The sequence below is a fragment of the Echinops telfairi genome, unplaced genomic scaffold (assembly GCF_000313985.2).
Source record: "Echinops telfairi isolate 266 unplaced genomic scaffold, ASM31398v2 ScPeMD7_70;HRSCAF=299, whole genome shotgun sequence".
NCBI lineage: Eukaryota > Metazoa > Chordata > Mammalia > Afrosoricida > Tenrecidae > Echinops > Echinops telfairi.
This window is the reverse complement of record NW_022103968.1, coordinates 32,626,881-32,639,650: the sequence shown is the minus strand read 5'-3', so window position 1 is coordinate 32,639,650 and position 12,770 is coordinate 32,626,881. Positions and strand designations below refer to the sequence as shown.

The window sequence follows — 12,770 nt, the reverse complement described above, 5'->3', positions numbered from 1 at the left end:
GCACAAAAACAAGACAGAGCAAAACCAAGCAACAATATACAACACAACAACAAACCAAATGACAAAAAACAAACAAAACAAAACACAACAAGAAAGAAAAGCTTGTAGTTAGTTCAAGGATTGTTTGTTGAAAATATTTTCTTTAAAATAAGATATGACAATAAGGTTTTTGTCAACTTGGTTGGGCCAGAAATCTCCCATGATGTGTTCTAACATAATGTAACCAATTCTGATGGAGTCTTCTGTGATCTGCCAAGCATTTATGGGAAGAATAAGATAGAGTGTTACCTCCTTAATCAGGCCACAGATTTAATACAATTGAAAGGAAATTTCATCAGGGCTGTGGCCTACTCTGATATATAAGTTGACACTCTGGCGAAGGTAGCTGGCTTCTTGCTGATCCAGATCCTGCATCTTGCTCATTTGCCCACTGTTCCTGGGAGCTGTCAGCAGCAGGCCAGAATGTTGGCTTGTCTTCGATTCTTTGACTCTGCAGCCATGAGTCTTACTTGCTGACCTTGGACTTAAGGTGTCTGCTTCCACCAGTTGGTGGTCTTCCTGCTTCCTGGTTCTTTAGCCCCAGCAGCTACTCGAGTTACAAACAAAAACAAAAACGAAACCCTCCAGTGTATCATCCAACTCACAGACTTGAAGTGGTCTTACCCACTTCTACAATACAACTGTATGAACCACTTTCTTGATACAAATTTCTTTCATTATATACACATATAAACATCACAGCTTTCACTTCTGTAGAGAACCCAGCCAAACACAAAATTATGACCATTCACTAAAAAATAAAAAAATACACTCACTAAAAAAGTTGTTTAAGATCACATCAGAGTAATTAAATAGAAATGCAATTACTGGTAATAAAAAAGATAGTAGATATTTGGCATAACTTATAACTAGCTCACCATTTCCCAATTCCAGACTACAATAAGAAATATTTTAATAGCTAGGGAAAGATATACACAAAACATACCTAAAACTAAATGATGTCATCATTGACATACTTCATTTTTCAAGATTATATGCCCTTAAAATATCAAGTGTAATTTCATTTGCTATCTTATATTTTAACCTTTCTTGGGTGATGCAGAAGGAGGCCTGGTGACAGACACAGTGGTTACAAGTTGGCCTGCACTCTGCCAGATCTGCAGTTCAAAATCACCAGTGGCTCCTTGGGAGAAAGATGGGGCATTGTACTCCGATGAAGAGTTACAGTCTTTGTTGATAGCAACATATGTACAAGTGTGCTTAATACAATCGAATGATAAACTGTTATAAGATTTGTAAGAGCCACCCAATAAAATTCCTAATAAAAAAAACACACCAGAAAGTAGGTTTTTCAGCATATTAAAAAGAAGGTGGCTTTTAAAAAAATCTAAAAACAGAGATACAGCCTCCACAATATGGGGATTGTGTCCAATCTGACATCCCCCCCCACCTCCTCCACCACTGGGGTGAAACACGAAGGGAGCACAGAGCAGCAAGGGGAGCAAAGCAACGGAGTTCCTGAGGAATCCCAAAAATAGACTTCTAACTTGGGAGCACAGCTTGCACCTCATCAAACGCAATGGGAAAATATTCATAAAGGTCAGCAGATAGACCTGGAACTATTTATAGGTTTTTTTTCTTCATGTCTATCTATGGCAGGGTTGTTTATAATCCTGAGGAGAAACCAATGGAACCAATGGTTCCCTGGGGGACATGGGTGAGGAGAAGGTGGGGGAGCGAGAGGGGACAGCCAACAAACCCAGGAACAAGGGAACAACATGAGATCTAAAATTGATGTCGAAGAGGGTATAAAATGCCTGGTGGGGTTTGATCAACGCAATGTAGCTAGAGAGGAATCAGTGACTGTTAAACGAAGGTTGAACATGATAGTAGGACAGGAGGAAAATAAAAGGAAATAGAGGAAAGAACTAGGAGGCAAAAGACATTTATAGAGGTATAAATATAGGCACATAATATATGTAGATGTATTAATATATAATGATGGGGATATAGTTCTATGTGTGTATATTTATCTGTTAAGTATTAAGGTAGCAGACAGACATTGGTCCTCTGCTGAAGTATTCCCTCAACACAACACTTTGTTCTAATAACTTGGCATTCTGTGATGTTCATCTTCACAACATGATCCATGTAGACAAAGTGGGTCCATAAATAAATGTGGTGAAGAAAGCTGATGTTGCCCTGCTATTACAAGACATAGTGTCTGGGGTCTTAAAGGCTTGAAGTTAAACAAGCAGTCATCTAGCAGGGAATCAACAAAGCCCACATGGAAGAAGAACACCAGCCTGTGTGATCACCAGGTGTCAACAGGATTAGGTATTAGGCATCAGAAGACCCAAAACAAACAATCATATCCACATGAAAAAGGAAGGTCAGAGGGGAGACCCAAAGTCCATCTGTAGACAATTGGACATCCCCTCACAGAAGGATCACAAGAAAGGGATGAGTCAGCCATGGTGCAGTGTAGCACCGAGGAAACACACAACCTTCCTCTAGTTCTTTAATGCTTCCTTCCCATCCCCCCCTTTCTCTCCCCGCCCCCACCACACACACACTATCATGACCCCAGTTTTACCTTACAAATGTGGCTAGACCGGAGCATGTACGCCAGTACAGATAAGAACTCACGGTACACAGAGTCCAGGACAGTAATGGGAGCAGCAGTACCACGAGGGTAGGAGGAAGGTGGAGGGGAGAAGAGGGAGAAAAAAGGGGAACTGATTCAGATGATCCAAGTTATAAGCACCACCACCCCCAGGGGGACAAACAACAGAAACGTGGGTGAAGGGAGACATCAGTTGGTATAAGATATAAAAACAATAATAATTTACAATTTATCAAGGGTTGACAGGGTGGGAGGGTGGGGGAGGGAGGGAAAAAAGGGAAGCTGATACTAAAGGTTCAAGTAGAAAGAAAATGTTTTGAAAATGATGATGGCAACATATGTACAAATGTGCTTGATACAATTAATATATGGATTGTTATAAGAGCTGTAAGAGTTCTCAATAAAATGATTTATAAAAAAATAAAATTTTGAAGCCGAGTTAGTGTCAGAAACTCATAGAGGCATTTCTACCCCATCCTATAAACTCCGTATGAGTCAGCATTGACTCAATGGCAGTGTTTTTTAAATTATTTTTTAATCATTTTATTAGGGGCTCATACAACTCTTATCACAATCCATACATACATCAATTGTGTAAAGCACATTTGTACATTCATTGCCCTCATCATTCTCAAAACATTTCCTCTCCACTTAAGCCCCCGGCATTAGGTCCTCAGTTTTCCCCTCCCTCCCCGCTCCCCCCTCCCTCATGAGCCCTTGATAATTTATAAATTATTATTTGTCATATCTTGCCCTGTCCGATGTCTCCCGGCAGTGTTTTCATTATCTGTTTTCTCAATTCTTTTTTGGGTAACAAGTTGGCTGTATTCACAGCATTGGATGAAGCATCATCATCTCATATTGGAAAGGCGCTATGAGCACAGGGCTAGATCACAGTGGACAATTTGAACAATAAGCCATTTTGCATTCTCCAGTCCCTATCTTCCAACAACACCCAATCCCAGTAAAGGGACAATAGCTTTTACCATCATCACGTAAAGCACCTTCATTTACAAAGCTGATATCTAAAGAACAAATCAAATATTTCCTGGCAAAAATTCCGTTGGGACCAAAAAATCAGTTGCACAATGAATCAAATGATGAGGAAAGCCGTTTGTATTCCAATATGTGGCTCTCCAGAAATGCTTTCAAAAAATGCTATAGAAAATCTCATGAATAACATTTCACACAGGACTAGATGAGGACTCATTATTTTAACTACACACAAGGGCAATCCCTGCTGACGTGCAGTGGAACCCTGGAGGGAAATGTTTACAAAGCATCCATTCATGAAAGGATTCATTCATTGTTTGTCTGACCCCAATAGCTTTATTTTTTCATAAATAGCTTGCACTTCGTATTCAGCATTAATTGAATTCAATACATGCAAAACTAAAGAGGATTCAAGAAATCAAGGTTATTGTAAAAACAGAATTAAACTAATAATCTTCACCTACGTGACATCTACTCTGTCCCGTACTCAATGTTATAAAAGGAAGGGTCACTGAAAATATCTCTGTAATAAAACCTTATGTCTAAAATAGATCATTTAATAGCACTTATAATAATTTCAATGTGATATTCTGACCTTTTAAAATAACATAAATAATAAAAAAATTATACCAAATCACACAAAACTCTTTTGTATATTAAATGCTAAAAATTCAAACTAGAGAAACCCACATGTAAAATAAAATTACAATTTATATTATAAAGGCAAATTTCATCATTAAAAAAATGTGTAGCGGTGAAATGTCAAAGGAAATTATAAATAGCCATAAATCAATCCATCTGGTTTTAAAGATTTTCTAGTGAACGTTCAAGGATGTAGTAGACACACGCAGAAAATTCAGAAGGGTTTATATTATTATTGTCACATATACCTCAAGCTTGAAGCAAGGAAACAATGCAATATGGACATGAATGGAGAAACCACGTGGTAAAATTTAGTACAATTGGGTGAAAAAATTAAATAACTATATATATATATATACTATAGTTAATTGCTCAAATGAAATACTAAAGTTAATAAATTAACTAAAGTTAATACTATATATATATATATATATATATTATAGTTAATTGCTCAAATGAAATTTCAAGCTACAGAGCTGCAAAAGGTTTCCAATTTGGTGAACTGAAAAAAGGAATAGCTCATACAATTCTTTGCTCTTACATGCTTACATGTTGTGTTTTTGTTGTTTTAATCAAATAAAGCATATTCAGGACACAGCTATCTAAATTCCCATGTACCTCAGGCAGGTGGAAGGTCTTGTGGATCCAGAGGCAGTACTTGTGGATCCAGACATGTACTGATTTGTGGTGAAATAACTCCATTCGTTTCTAGGGTCTAAGTTCAATACAGATGGAACCTGTATGCCAGAGGTTGGCAAAAATCCTGTAGAGCACAGGCAATGCTATGAGTGGCAATTGTCAGAAAACACAAATATGAGTGAATGATGGAAAATGCTAATGATTTTCCATTCATATCACAAAACTTGGAATTCACAAGAATGTCCTCCCCTTGTATTGAAAAAACTTGTGATTAAAAGCCCCCCATGCCCGCATTTTCAGAATCAAGAGCGCTTTAGAAAGCTAGGCTCTTCTAGCTCTCCAATATCCCATTGTTTTCTCTGTGTGAATTCAGTCTACTAGAAATAGCTTCCACAGCATCATGCTTCGATGGCAGTGAGTTTGGTTGGGTGCTGCAGTTATTTTTCCACGTCTTTAGTTATCTCTATTAAGAGTTTGTGCTTGAATGAAAAAGTATGTTTAATTTTTATAAAATTAATGAAGCACAAAGTAAACATTAGGATAGAGTTGAGGAATGTAGAAACGTTACTTCTACATCGACAGAAGAAAAAAGCCACATGGAGTTATGCTGATGGAGCCAGAGACCTGGAACTGGAGGAGCCACATGGAGACCCACACCAACACTGAGATGCTGCCACTGCCTCTGGATCCACAAGACCTTCCACCTGCTGATTTGTGATCTTCCTGTATTTGGTGTCATTGCAAGTGTTTTGTGAGTCTGAAGAGGAATATATGGACCGGTATCAGACATATGGGCTAATATCGGACTTATGGACTTGATCTAGACAGGGCTGGGATGTTTTCTTAATATACAATTATCTCTATATAAAGCTCTTTATATAAAGCTTATGCACCCATTTTGTCTTCAGCAATCGTGTTGGGAAGGTATCAAAGAATGCCAGGTTATTAGAACAAAGAGTTCTTGTGTTAAGGGAGGCCTTGAGTGGAGGCTCAAAGTCTGTCTGCTATCTTAATGCTTGACATATAAATATATGTATATTGGCCTCTATCCATTTCATTATAAATGAATATATTTACATATAGACATATTTAAATATATACATACTGTGGCAGTTCCATAATTTCTTGTCAACTTGAATGAAGGGGTGGAGCTTGTCAACAAGAATATGCAGCAGAGAGTGTGTGTGTCCCACTTCCAGGGAGGAAGACAGGAGTTCCCAGAATCCTCAGGAGAAAGCCATGCCCACACAGAGGCACCATTGGCTATGACCTGATTGACATGTGTTTATACCACGTGTAGAAGTAGACACAAAATACATCAGTACACCGCTACTATTTTCACTAAAAGAACCAAAAAGCCAACAACTCAGTGTGATCTTTTTTTCCAGAGCTGACTGTTGTGGCCATGGTGTCAATCCATCACGTTGAGGGCCTTCCCCTTGTCCGCCGCCCCTCCTCTTTACCACACATGATGTCCTTCTCCAGGGACTAGTCTCTCCTGACAACATGGCCAAAGTATGTATGACAAAATCTTGTCATCCCTGCCTCCAAGAATCACTCTGGCCATATTTCCTCCCATACAGATCAGTTTGTCCTGATAAGTCACGGTAAGTCCACGGTACTTATAGTGCTCTTTTCCGGTACCACAATTTAAATGCATTGATTCCACCATAGTTTTCTCTATTCAATGTCCAACTTTCACATGCATATGAGGCAATGGAAAATACCATGGTTTGGGTCAGGCACACCTTAGTCCTCAAAGTAACATCCTTGCTTTTCAATACTCTCATGATGTCTTGCACAGCAGATTTACTTAATGCAACATATCTTTTGATCTCTTGATAGAGATGTGTATATTGATAAATGATCAATTAAGGAGATATAAGAATTACAAACATATAAACATCTAACATCAAGTTCTAAATTATATGCAGCAAAACTGGACAGAATTGAAGGGAGAAACCAAACCAAACCAACAAATAACTCACTGTCATCAGGTCATGCCAGCTCATTGCGGCCCAAGAGCAACCCTCCAGGACACAGTAGAAATGCACCTGCAACCCTTTGGGGAGTAAAAACCCCATTTTTCTTCTGAGGAGCTGTTGGGGGTTAGAACTACCGAACTTGCAGTTAGCAGTCCAATGTGTAATCGCAACACCACCAGGGCTCCTCAATAGCGGTTCAGGATTTCAATAATCCATATTCAAAAAAAGAGAGAGAAACTTTAGAATATTTAAAAATACACTACCTGTGGGTCAAAGAAGAAATCATAGAAAAGTTAGAGATTTCTAAGATATCAATGAGAATGAAGGTAATATCATACTAAAGCTTTGTGATGTGGCAAAGGCAACAACAAAGCCAGAAATTTGGAGCTGTGATGCCTACATTTAGAGGGGGAAAATGGTCACATACAGGGGACAAAGTTGTGAAAACATTCTAGACATAATCAAACACTTGGGTGGAATGAGTTGCTGGGTCTGGAGACTTAGGACCATCATCTCGAGCAACGCCAAGGTCAATTGACACAGTTCAGTTCACAAAGCCAATGATCAAAATGCATATTTGGTGAGTAGCAACTGGGGTCTTAAAAACCCATGAGCAGTCAATTCAAAAGACACATGGAAACAATTAGTCCAATGACTAATGGGTCACACAAATACCAGTCTCACAACCCTGAGACCAGATCTAGATGATGCCCAGATATGACTACCAACGGTTCTGAAAAGAATTCCAAGGTCCTGGATAAAGTGGGAGATAAACATGGATCAGAACTCAAAATCATAGAGACCAGGATTGGTCAGATAAAGATTGGTGGGCCCTGAACGACTATGGGCCTTACCCTTCAGGTATAGAATTGATCTCACCCTTAATTAGAATAATCAATCATTTACGATAAAAAGGGCAGCATTTACTCAATGACAAAGTTCAGACTGTTAAGAAAAACGAGGAGCTGATACCAAGGGCTCAAGTTAAAAGAAAACATTTTGAGAGTGATGATGGCAAGAAATGTACAAATGTGCTTGACACAATGGATGTATGTATGGATTGTGATAAAAGTTGTATGACCCCCCAATAAAATGATTTTTTTAAATAAAAAGAAAGGGGGTGGAAACAGGTGTTATAGAGTGAAATTTCTTAGTACGTATGGCTCTTCTACCTAAGTCTCTGTAACTCCCACCAAAAGATTCGGTGGGTCCATGCAAAAAGGGTATTTGTAACACTAAAAGACAGGAATTGGTCAGTTTTCATTATCAGCTCCCTAGCTACAAGGATTAGCCAACTTTGAAGCAGAAACAAAAAGAGAAAACCCCAAGGACCTAGGTAGAGGCAATTTAAGATCTCTGAAGGGACAGAGGCTGCTGAAACCTGATGTATCAGAGACTTTGGCATGGAGACTCAGAGGAGCAGGGCCAAGTCTACAGGGAACCTTCTCCTCATCTGGCCCAAGACTATGTGACTATGGGTCAGAGGGACAGAAAAACAGGCAGGCTGCCTTGCTGGTCCATGGAGGCAAAGGCCAAGGGACCATGTGACTGAAAGACTAAGAACCAGAGATAGCCCTGGCTACCACATGGCTGAGAGGCTGAGAACTGGACAGAGATTTGATGGCTGGTTGAGAAAACCAATGATTGTCTCCTCATTGTTTGTGGATCCTGGCTTGTGGTAACCTATTAACTTCTCTAATAAATCCCCTTCATTGTGAGTATTGTCTGTGGGTTCTGGATGGCAAGTGCAATGAGTTATTGATCCTAGTGTAGCACCGTGTGCGAGGAACAGTTGGTGTCAGAAAAGATAAAGAAGGATGGACCATGCCTTGTGGCTAGGAAGCCAGAGGAGGTCAGGTATGTCCACCTCCATTGCCGTTTACCGCAGCAGGAAATAGAAGGAGGAAGTAGGATGTGCTATAGGATGCGTTGGCGGGATTGTGAAGGATGAGTTAAATTAGAATGTTTGACTTGTTAAATGCAAAACTGTGATTCATTGCCTGTGACGCTTCACCTAATTCAAAATAAAAAGTTAAAAAGAAAATTATCAAAACAACCAGCTAATTTATATCATAAGGAATTAGAAGAGAAAAGCAACCTAAAACCAAAGGTAGGAGAAGGAAGAAAATAAGAAAGATTGAAGTGTGGAAATAAATAGTAGGGAAGGATAAATCAAAACAATAAAAAAACAATGAAATAAAAAGGTTGTTCTCCAAAAAGATCAACAAAATTGACAAGCTTTTAGCTCTGCTGACAAAGGAAAAAGAATAAGATATGAATGACTAAAATTAGAAATGAGACATTACTACTAATCTTATAAAAATAAAAGGGATTATGAGAGACTACTATAATAAATTTGTTAAAAACTTAGCATAGATGAAATGAGAAAGTCACTACAAATGTATAAACTACCTAAACTGATTAAAGAATAAATTCAAAAATTGAACAAACCTATCACAAGCACGGAGCTGTTGGAATTCAAGCCAGATGTGTTTGTATGGGTGGACTAGAGAAACAAATCCAGGGAGACTCATATGTGTATAAGAAAGAGCTTTATATAAAGAGTAGTTGTATATTAAGAGAACATTCCAGCCCAGTCCAGATCAAGTCCATAAGTCCAATATTACCCCTTATGTAGATACTCGTCCATAAATTCCTTTTTAGACTCACACAGCCATGCAATGATGCTGAATGCAGGAAGATCGCAGGCCAGTTGGTGGAAAGTCTTGTGGATCCAGTGATGGTGGAAGCATCTCAGTGCTGGTATGAGTCTCCACGTGACCTCCAGTGAGCTATTTATCTCCTTTGCACCTCCAAATGAGGTCAAGCTGTTACCTGATTGACAGGCTAGACTCCACCCCTTCACAAGTCGACAGGAGATTACGTAACTGCCACACCAGATTCAACAGAGGACATGGAACAACAACATCATTGCTGATGTCCGATGGATCTTGGATGAAAGTAGAGAATACCAGAAAGATGTTTACTTGTGTTTCATTTACTATGCAAAGGTATTCTACTACGTGGATTGTAACAAACCATGGATAGGAATGGGCAATTGCAAAGGATGAGAATTCCAGGACATCTAACTGTCCTCATGCTGAACCTGGACATAGACCAAGAGGCAGTTGTTTGAACAGAACAAATGGAGCCTGTGTGGGTTGAAATCAGTAAAGGTGTATGTAAGGCTTGTGTCCTTTCACCATACCTATTCAATTTTTATGCTGAGCAAGTAATTCGTGAAGCTGAACTATTTGCAGAATTCAACATCAAGATTAGAAGAAGGTGCATTAACAACCTGTAACATGCAGGTGACACAATTTTGTTAATTTCAAACCAAGATGACTTGAGGCACTTACTGATGAATATCAAAGTCTACAGTCTGTAGTATGGATTACAATTTAATGTAAAAATGAGCAAAATCCTCACAACTGGACTAGTAGATAATGTCATGATAAATGGAGAGAAGATTGATGCTGTCAAATATTTCATTTCACTTAGATCGCCAATCACTATCCATGGAAGCAGCAGTCAAGAAATCAAGTGAAATATTGCGTTGGGCAAATCTGTTGCTTAAGATCTATTTAAAGCAGTAAAGAGTAGAGATGTTACTTTCAGAGCTACAGTGTGTCTGACCCTAGCCATGGTATATTCGAATGCCTCATATGCGGGTGAAAACTGGCTAATAAATAAGGAAAACTGGAGAAGAACTGGTGAATTCACATTATGGTGCTAGCAAAGAGTATTGAAAGTACACACACTGTGAGAAGAACAAATGAATCTCCCTTGAAGGAAGTACAACCAAATGCTCCTCACGTAGAAGGATGGTGACACTTCATCTCATGCCCTTTGGATATGTTCCCAGGAGAGAACAGTCCTTAAAAAGGACATCGTGATTGGTAAAGTTAAGGATCAATGAAAAAGAGGAAGACCCTTACCGAGATAGATCGTGACAGTGGCTGCATGGGCTCAGGCGTGGGAACGATTATGAGGATGGTACAGGACTGTGCAGTCTTTTGTTCTGTTGTGCATAGGATGGCTATGGGTCGGAACTGAATCAAGGGCACCCAACAACAACAACAACAACAACAAGATCTCTACTGAGTAAATCTTGAGTAATACACATGGCAAAGAGCATCGTAAAGAACAGTGTTAAAACTCATTTTCAACAACAGTTGGTTGATATACAAAGAGCAATACCCTTGACCAAGCAATAAGACCACACTACACTAGGTCATCCAGCCTCCTGGTTTCTCTTTTTCTGTTTCTGATTACTGTGATTATATTGTTGAGGGCAGGGAAACTAAATTTGCATTGGGAGACCAGCCAAACTAAGGCAGTCATATTTCAGAGACTCTTACTCACTAGATGAATAAGACCATTTAACTCTTTAATGATGATTGTACTTGCTTACTCCTTAAAAGGGTGCTTACAGTTTTATAAATGTGTGTCAGTTCATACTTACAGCACTGTGACGTTGCTATTAGGTGCTTGTGGAGTGGCATTGCCCTATCTAGCAATGACAGAACAGCTCTGTAGGCTTTCTCATCTTTATAGAACAGTTGTTAGTTTGGTTGTTGAGCTTTTTTCCCCCTGGAGCCATAGAACTCATTGTCAACCAGTCAATTCTAACTGTGCATCTATACCCCTGAACCCCAAACTCACTGCCATTGAGTTGGTGCTGACTCAAAGCCACCCCCTGTGGTTTTCTGAGACTGGCACTGTTGGCAGAGGAGGAAGCCCCAGTCTTTCTCTGTGGAGCTGCTGGTAGTTTCCAATCGCTGACCAAGCAGATGGCAGCCAAGGGTCAGAGTAAAACTGCCTCTTTAGATTCCAAGGCTGTGAATCTATACAGGAGCAGAAAGCCTCATCTTCAGAGCCACTGGGTGGGTTCTAAATGCCAACTATTTGGTTTTCACCACCAGGGTTCTTTACCTTATAATAGTATATGATTCAATGGAGTATTATATATTATTCTTTGAAGAAAATGTTACAGTCTCATATAACTGAACTATTTTGGGGTATACTGTCCATGTGTAGCAAGAAGTGGTTTGTACTCAAAAAGGAAACCTTGCGATAACCTTGACCACCACTTTTGCCATTTGCCTTACACACTGCATACAACGGAATTGATTACTCATTTCAATCTATCAACCAAGTGTTAGCTATGCATTACATAATTCTATGAAGCATATTCCTAATCACGTGTCAGTTTTTTTTCAGTTCTAAAAATCATGCATACTTAAGAAAAAAACCTAAGACATAAAAATTAGTAGACAAAAATTCGGTTGTAATTCCACTTTCCTTTTTAAAATAATAGTAATTTATGTAGGAAATTTAGTTAAAAGGTGTATCGGGTTTTCAAATATTATAAAAGGGGAGAAGGCCATACTGGTCTTTTAAGTCAACTATAATATCCATTGAGCTCTGTTCAGTCTTGATGTGTGATGTAGCGAAATGGCTCCCCTCTGGGAACGAAAGCTTCCCTTGCTACTAAGGCAGTTCTCAGGTTAATTATTAAATATGGACATGTTTGGAGTTCAACGCGTCTTCCAGAGCTTCTTGTGGCTGCTCACTTCACTGATTGGGACTGCACCAGTGGCTAAAACAAGCGTGCCAGAAGCAAAGAGTGGAGGGAGGCCGTTTGCAAAGCCAGAAATCTCAAGTTGAGACCATTCCTAATCAGTAAGGGCTGCTGAAAGGAAACAGTCTGAACCCTTGGTGTCCATTGTCAAGAGCATACAGTCATTGCTCGTCTCTATGCCCTTGGCAGCCAGTTCGCTGTAGCTGCCGGTGAGCAACGAGGGCGCCGTAAGTCGCCGCAGTAGTGTGCGCCGAGGCAGCGCGCTCCTCTGGGGAAGCAGCGAGCCCAGCTCCGATGGCCT

General features: G+C 39.5%; 1 pseudogene; it reads right to left on the bottom strand.

Moving 5' to 3' along the window:
* LOC101657080 overlaps positions 1-12,770 on the bottom strand; it is a 34,605-nt pseudogene that overhangs the window by 21,683 nt on the left and 152 nt on the right.